This window comes from Lonchura striata, chromosome 1 (assembly GCF_046129695.1).
Source record: "Lonchura striata isolate bLonStr1 chromosome 1, bLonStr1.mat, whole genome shotgun sequence".
Classification (NCBI taxonomy): domain Eukaryota; kingdom Metazoa; phylum Chordata; class Aves; order Passeriformes; family Estrildidae; genus Lonchura; species Lonchura striata.
The window spans coordinates 25,593,816-25,602,703 of NC_134603.1; positions in this window are offsets into that span (position 1 = coordinate 25,593,816).

Genomic DNA, 8,888 nt, shown 5'->3' on the forward strand with positions numbered 1-8,888 from the left:
GGAACTAGGAGTAGTCAGAGAAGGAGGCAAAGAATCATTGACCCCTATCATAGATAGGTGGAGTTAGGAGATATCTCTGGCAAGAAGCAAGGCTGCAAGAGAAAACTGGGGTAAGCTGAGCGAGAAACCAGAGAGGAGGACAAAGCTAGAGGTAGACCAGGGTAAGGACTTGGAGTAGTAAATTTGAGTACTGAGGCAATGAAATGGTTAAAAGTGATTAACAAAACAGATGGACAAACTCCAAAATTCTGCAGTTCAATCCCAAAGTGAGTGGGCCCCTTAAATATTCTGATTGACAGAGACATTGCTGCATACACTCCAAAGAAAATTATCACACTAGCTTCAATATTTACAAACAAAGAGCAGATTAAGTGGTTGAATTTGACAACAGACTTTATTCACATGGAGTGATTTACAAATGAATTATGAAGAAGGATGAGATGGAGTAAGACAACAGTTGATTTGAAATGAGAAAATAGAATTATTTGAAGAGGTGCAGAACATGTAAAGATACAGCCTTTACAGTAAATGAAGAAAGAATAAGCTGTACATTATAACTACAGGGCTGTAGGTACTACTTCTAACATTTCAAACCAGCATTGGTACTTAACATCAGCCATCATTCCATCCTTCTCTCAAAGTGCTTCATGCATTTTTATCTCCAGATTGATAGAATCTATTAATAAGCAACCAGACAGGGCTTTCTATACCTTTGCAGTATATAATGTAGAAGAAAAGAGAAAATCCATCAGTTTCTTCAAAGCAACAAAACCCCAAAGCTGATGTGTATTTCCATTCATCTTATTAAGCAGTTCACAAAAATAATTTTCCATACTTACAAGCAAGTGATGCTTACAGAAACAAATGGTCCTATTCCTTCTGAGTCAATTTTTGGTTGCTGTTTGGTTTTGTTTTTTTCTTTTTTAGAAGGAAAGAAAGCTGCTTTTAGAGCTTGACTATGTGGCAAAACTGAACTTTCCATTTCCCTGGAAATCCTAAACCAGTGCCTTTGTTCTTCCAACTCTTCAATTTCCAATATATATTCCTCAAAAATATGTTGAAGAATTGTGTTAATTCTTGCTTTGTCATCTGTTACAGTAATGTGCTCAAAGATTTAGATTGCTGTGAAATAACAAGTACAAATCAAAGAACATAGATGTGATAAATTTCTTACAGAAGTTATTTGGGTTTTTTGTGATCTATAATAGGGACCATACTAGGGATCACTTTTTGTGATCATACTAGGGACCTCAAATGACACAGCAGGTCACCTGGGAGGGGCTCTGGAAGGAAGGCAGAGCTGGAACTGTAACAGCTGCCTGCAGGAAATAAGGGAAGTGGAATCTATCCAAACTGCTATATGCACATTGAATTATGAGCACAATGAAAGGTCTTCCAGCTCTACAAGGAGAGAGCAAAATATTATAACTTAAGTGAGTAACCTGATACAAAGGTCAGAAAAAATAATTTGTCATTGGCTCACAAAGCTGGTGCACATCAAAATAGAATTTGCAGAGATCTGGTGGAGCAACTAAGTCTCATTTCTTTTCCCCAGATAAAAAGATCAGTGGAATCCTATTTCAAGCATTATGTGCAAACAGTGTGCAGAATTCATATTTATTTGCTCTTCATTAGGAAATCTACTTATAAAGATACTGCAATGGCACAAAATACACTCATTTCATTGCGCCTTCTTCAACTCCATGGGTCTTGAAACTTGTTTGTAGTAGTAGTAAAGGCATTTTTTCTATTAATTTGCTACCTTAATTGCACTATATTTCTTTTTTTCTCCTTGTTACAGGACCTGCATGTTTTCCTGACAGTCTTAAAATTGATCAGTTGATAAGGATAAGAAAATTGTGGTTCTGTTTTAACCTTCCTCAGAGGGATATTGGGATATTGTATCAAAAAGCTGTAATACTCTTCTCATGAAGCTCACAATAACTACTTGTATGGTTCCCACACCTTTTCTATCAATGGGAGAATAATATTTGTTTCTACTTTTCCCTTTACTGATAAAATCTAGTTAAAGGCAAGATACAGGCAAACAAACAAAAAAAAAATAGTTCTGTTTTTTCTATTCTTATAGCAGAAAATTCAGCTTTCCAGTAGCTGAATACCCTCCAGCCCTGTAATTTGTCTGGTTTCTCATTGCTACAATGTTTTGTGGCTAATTACAAATTCATCTTTATTGGTGGCCGTGATTAGACTTGCTGTTGCTACTCTTGCATTCCATGCTGAGAGGCACACAATATCACTCCATATCTGTAAAACTAAATTATTTCTTTATGAAAAGCATCCACTGCAGGTACAGCCAATATTTAGATGCAACACACAAACAGTCAATTTCTGGGTATCTAGAGTAAACTCATTCTGCCTCAAACTCTTTTCTTTCCCATCTGGTTATGTGGAGCTTTTCTAACTCAGAAGTCTTGCAGAACCCCAAGCCATAGTGAAGCTGAGTTCAAGGCACCCAACACTTCATGAATTTCATTCAGACTTCTGACATCTGCACATTCTTTCTAAAGCAACATCTTTCTTGGCAGCTCCCGGTAGAAAAGCTTACCTTGGAGACAGGCCATCACCAGGATTTTCACTCCTGTGGTCTCATATCAAATGTTTACTTCCAAAGTGCTGGTGATTCAAAGATCATCAGTTCAGTATGGCTGCTCTTGATCACATTTAATAAAATCATAGAATCACAGCATATTCTGAGTTAGAAGAGATCCACAAGAATCATTGATGTCCAGCTCCTGGACCTGAACAGGACAGCACCAAGAGTCACACCATGTGCCTGAGAGCATTGTCTAAATGCTTCTTGAACTCCATCAGGTTTGGTGCTGTGACCACTTCCATGGGGAGCCTGTTCCAGTGCTCAACCACCCTCTGTGTGAAGAACTTTTTCCTAATGTGTAACCTAAACGTCCCATGAGACATATTGATGCTGTTCCCCTGGGTCTTGGTCACCAGAGAGATCAGTGCCTGCCCCTCCTCTTCCCCTCACAAGGAAGTTGGAGACTGGAATGAGATCTCCCCTCAGTCTCCTCTTCTCCAGGCCAAACAGACCAAGGGACCTCAGCTGCTCCTCATGCAGCTTCCCCTCCTGGCCCCTCACCACCTTTGTGTCCCTCCTACAAACGCTCTATGTACTATGTTAACAAATGAAGCTACATTTAGAAAGGAGCACTGTGCCACTTCAATCCACACCATTCATATCTGTGTGGAACAGTCTTTGCATTTACACCATTTACAATGTTGTCATAAATCTATTAATCATTATCATCAAAGATGCTACTTAGCTGAAATAGAGATTGGTGCTCGCATAAAATAACTAGAGTGATGGGTCTTCTTATTCTTTCCTATTGTCCTGGAAAAATCATGAACTGTACGTTTATCACTTCATCTATTCCTGAAATGGAACGTGTTGCATGAAATGAGTTCCAGTTGAAATCAAAGCAGGCTGCTCATTGAGACTGAAATGGCAAAGGGAATTCAAGTCAGATGCTTAATTATCCAAACTGGAGTTTGACCAAGATTTTGCTATTCTTGTGATATGTGTCATGGGATAGCTCGTGATCAAAAGCTGCTGTAACCTTCACTTGAATTTGGAGCTTCCTTCTTTATACTTAGTGTCCACCAGGTGCCAGGAGGGTACAGCAGCTCTGTTCTTCCTCAAAGCAAAAGGTGCTGTCTAGTGAAGCACCACAACTTATTTTAGAGCTTTACCTGCTTTTCTTCAATGCATCTTATCCAGTTATGGACTGAGCCTGATATTGGCTGGTTTCATGACCAAAGACTCAGAGGTGCTTCTAGCTAAAAAGTAACTCCACTGGAAACTGAAAAAAAAGAGCTCAAAAAAAAGCATAGGACAATATTTTCCTTGTTCCCTTCAAACTGCCCCTCAGAACTAAAAATCAGAAATCAAATTAAAAATGTATATGATGCTAGAATTTAGAACTGTCTAACAAATGTAAAACTACCTAATTATCTCTGTAATATTAATCCATTCAATAATAGAAACTAAAATAAAAAAAAAAGGAATTAAAAGTTTTTCAAATACCATTTGACTGACATTAGTAAACAAATGAAATGATTTTACAGAAGAAAGATCTACATATTTAGATATGATATAGATATTTAATAATAATATAATAATTATTGGGTAGAAATCTCTGACAAATAACAAAGGCAAGAATCTTGAGTATATGTAATGTGATTAAGAAGAGATTAAATAAATATTAAATAAATATTAAGTAAAGATTTTTGAAAGTAGCTAGTGTCTTCAAGACAACCAAGAAAGTGCTTAACAGTTATGGCAACACATAGAGATGGAGCTGGAATGTAAAGGAATTTAAAACCCAAAAACAATTTTCTTGCCAATTAGGATTATATTTTCCAGTGTGAACTGATTCTTAATTGAGACTCAAAATTCCTCCATTATTCTAAAAATAAGGTTAACTGGAAATAGCACCAATACTGTAAAAGAAATGACAGATGTGCAATCAGGAAAAGATGATAACGTGAATAAGCTTTACAAGAACTGCAATTCAAGTTACAAATAACAGAAGACGTCTCTCTTTGTGTAAATGAAGACTTCTTTACCATTATAATTTCTGTCTGTCATAATCTACTGTAGTAAAATTAATGCAGTCCAGGAAATTGCAGCTTTGTAACAGCAGCAGCCCTACATTCATTTGCATGAGTACTCTGTAGTGACAGGAATAGAATATATAGCATAAAAATTTACTAAAAATAGACTTGTCTAGTCACTGGCCAAATGCTCCCTGTTGCTTTTGGGAACAGAGGGTGTTGACAGGAGAGGCTGTCAGTGCAGCAAGCATGACCCTTCCCACAGCTCTGGTGTGCTGCTCTCCTGTCTCCATAGCCCTGCAGGTGGGAAGGAGTGGGTTGGAGGAACAGCCACTTTCTGCAACATTAGGTGCTGTCAGCCTCCTAAGTCATCACTGAATAACATAATGTTCCTTGTCTGTGTTTCCCCAGTGGGAGGGTGACTTATCACACAACTGCAATGGGATGAGCAGTTGATGGGACTAAAGGTAAAATTTTTCTGCAGATAAGAGATTCATAATTAATTCCTATGCTCTGTAGATCTGTCTAATTTCTGCAGAGAAAAAAAGCCCTTTCCCAAGTAAAAATATATATGGAATTGTATGACGTTCCCATTTTCATGGTGCTTGTACACTCTTGCATGTGAATAAATTACAGACACATACATTAAAAGAAAAAAAAAAGAAAAGAAAGTTAAACATTTCAGCATACTATCTGTTCCAGAGATTATCACATTGTTGTGCATATTAATGCTATGTCCTGATCCTATCTGGAGCTGGAAGCCTTTGCTAGGTTGTGGCATGGTACAAAGGACAGAACTGAGAAGTATTTTCAAAAGCCTTTCCTGTCTCTCAAAATATGCTATTTTTAATATACTATTCTGAATGCTGTATCATAGTTATTATATTATTAAATTATATTAGTTATTATATTAGTTTATGCTGCATTACCTTACCCGAAATCACATATTCATATGTATAGTTACTTATTTTTATAATTGGTACAGGATTATTATATCCTGCATCTCATGCTATACACAGAAATGTAATTACATTTCTCAGACTATCCACAGTATGAAATTTTATCTTGTTATAGACTTGATCCGGCAGCACAGGATAGTTTTGTGAATGGAAATCTTGAAAGAATTTTGTGTGCATTGTATATGCTTCTCCTCTGCACCTCTCTGTATTACAGTTGTAAAATATAAGCCAGGCCTTATGTTAGCTTACTGTGCCTCTCCCAATGAATCTGGCAATGAATCTGGGAAAATGTAAAAATAATCTATTTTCCTGCTATTTTTATTAAATTTTATATACTTGCCATGAGGAAGAAATGTGGTTTAGCAAACAGTCCCTTGACCATACTCCAATACTTACATTGTGAGTGAGAAGTTATGGGAATTTGCATAACCTGTATTATGTCTGAATTTTTATCTTTTTTGCCTTGTAAGTAATCAGTGTATATATCCCTGTGTATTTGAACAGCTCCTGTTCAGGCTTGCAGACTCTAAGCATTATTATGAAACTAAAAATAACAGACAGGTAAAAAATTATTATTGGTGGTTATTTGTTCTTAAATGTAACACAGAAAATTACAATGGTACCTGAAAAAGTCTGCACAATACAAACTCCCTGAGATATTTTTAACATTTACTACTTATTAAAGAGGCAAGATTAACAAAGAGTTGTAGTTGTTTATATTATTGATACACAAATACTTCTGCATTTGACAATGAGCTAGGACATTTTCACTGGTTGGTCTCATGCAAAAGATAAAATTATTTTATATAGGGAAAATTAAAAAAATAAATGAGAATTATAATTCTAGAATGAAGAAAAATTAAACCTGAGCATTACCAAGCTTCTCAAAATGTCTCTCTAAGCATGGAACATTAAGAAGGATAGAGAAGGAAAATATTTGTACCCTTTTCATTTTGTCTCTCTGCTAAATGTAAGCCTTGTCAGTAACCAATGTGCTGCCTTGCTCAGCCCTCATTTATTGGGTACAGAAGTTTATATGAAACAACAGGACTGGGCCAGGACAGAGAGGTTCATGATTCCGTTCTGTGGCACAGGTGAAGACATCTTGAGGAACCTTCTGTAGGGTTGTTTTCAGAGGTATAGTTGGTCCATTTGCCTGTGTCATGTTCAAAGCTGTGTGTTTTCAGTGGGAGGCATTTCCCACGGAGGCACGTGCTTGGATTCGCAGTCTGTGTCATTCAGCCTTCAGTGCTGGGAGCCCACGAGATGCCTTGGCAGCGCAACCACAGCGAAGGCTGAGGCATGTGCAGGGTGTGCTGTGGCTTGCCAGTCAAAGCAGCTCAGGGACAAGTAGTGCAGAAAAGCACCTGTGCTTGTGCTACAATACTGAACTTTAACCATGATGTGTTTTCTGGGTAGCTCAGGCACAGGCAGGGCAGCTCAGAGCAGAGCATCCCACCCACCAAAGAAGACAGGATTTTCATAGAAGAAAAACTGCACAGGAGGAAAGCAGCAAGTTCTCACTCCCAAAGCTGTCTTTAGCCTAGCATTTCCTGATGCTTGAATTTTTCCTTTAGAGCCTGACTAGCATCCAAGGAAGGTTTGTTGCCAGCCAAGTGCATTCCCTAGTTTCCTGGTACACATTTAGGTACTATCTAGCTTCCAATGGATACAGCAGACAGTGCTAGCAGGTCTACACATCAGGCTGCAAAGGTTGGAAAGCCCTGTAGACCTTTGACCACCTGTAAACACATGGACATGAAATACTGAACAACAGAGGCAGGTGACTGAACTATTAGCTAATTTCTGCTATTAACACTGTAGCAACTCAAGTGGCTAGGGTTTAAAGAACTCTGAAAAGTCAAGGAGATATAGGAATGCTTATTATTTTTTTATCCCAGATGGGTTCTTATTTAGATGACAGTCATATTTCCAAGAATAGGTCTCAGCTGTCTGTGCAGGCCTGAGCAGTAGATTGAGTTGTGACATAGCTTTCCCTGCAGGTCCCTGGGAGGGAATTTGAAGTTTACAAGTCAGAAGAGCAGTTTAGAGAAGGAGGTCCCACACAGACAATTTGCTGTAATTGCCTCAAGATGGACCAGGCATTGGTGGAACTGAGTGCAGCCTAGTTGGCAGCTTTAACAGACACAAATCTTTTCTGTCTTTTCCACACAAGAAAAATAGTAAAGAAATCTGGTTGCAACTGCCAGTTCCTGCAATAGGACTCCAAAAGAAAGCCTACAGCTCTGTTCTTGTTGAACATGTGATAGCAAAATCATGTGCTAAAGATACAAGCTTACTGGTGATTTTTATGACCTATATTTGACTTGCCAAGGTTGGTTTCATGGTACCTGATCAAGAAAGAGTTTGGGGCACAAAACACCTTGAACCTTAGAAATCCTCCCCAATACAAACAAAAAAAGCTGTTAAGTATTGATTTGAGCTTAAGAGGTATTTTAAAGCTGATTGACCACTGAAAGCTCAATATAATTTATACTAAAAAGGCATCTTGCAGGTTATTTACTGCATTTTCTGATAGAAAAGCAGTTTGCCATAGCATTACTGCCTTTCATGCATGATGAAGACAGCTGGAATAACACCAGCTGCCTTGTAGCATGTTATCCCTTACATCAGAGCTCACTCATATTCAGAGTTTATTTCTACAGGATAATAATCAAAACCACAATTTTGCACCAAATGATTGGTTGATTAATTCCATATTACAGTTATTAAAGTAATATTGATTGAAATCTTCGAAAAATAAACCACATCAGCCCTCATTTAATTTAATGCTTTGATTATTTCTCATAGACTCTCATATACATTAATCTGGTTTTGTACAGCAGTTTGATTTTCTAGATTCAAATATGAAAAAAGCTCCCACAGAAAATTTTCTGCATGATGCAAGAAATCCTGTTTTATTTTATAAATTGTATTATTAGAGAAGGAATATGGTCAGCTTGTGAACTCTCAGGCCATGATCCCGCCTTCACCCAAACACATCTGCCTTCCATGCCAGTCGTTTTGGGGAGTGGTTTGGTTCTGGTTAATCGCATGGCACGGGTGCCGGGGCCGCCTGGCAGCCGTGGCAATCTGACCGACGGACAGCAGAAGGACACGACACAAGGGGGACAAACATCAGTTTTATCTCAGTGCGGTCTGAAAAATTAATCAGAGAAAGCTGTTTTCCCTCTTTGCCAGAGACTTCCAGATGGTGCCCGAGTGGCAGAAGGAAATTTAGTCCTTCCGTCCTGAGAGCTCAGCAGCACCAGGGGACAGACTTCCCCGCTGAGCAGCGGATTTGATAACACGTCGATTTATTTCCTCACGTTTAGAGCC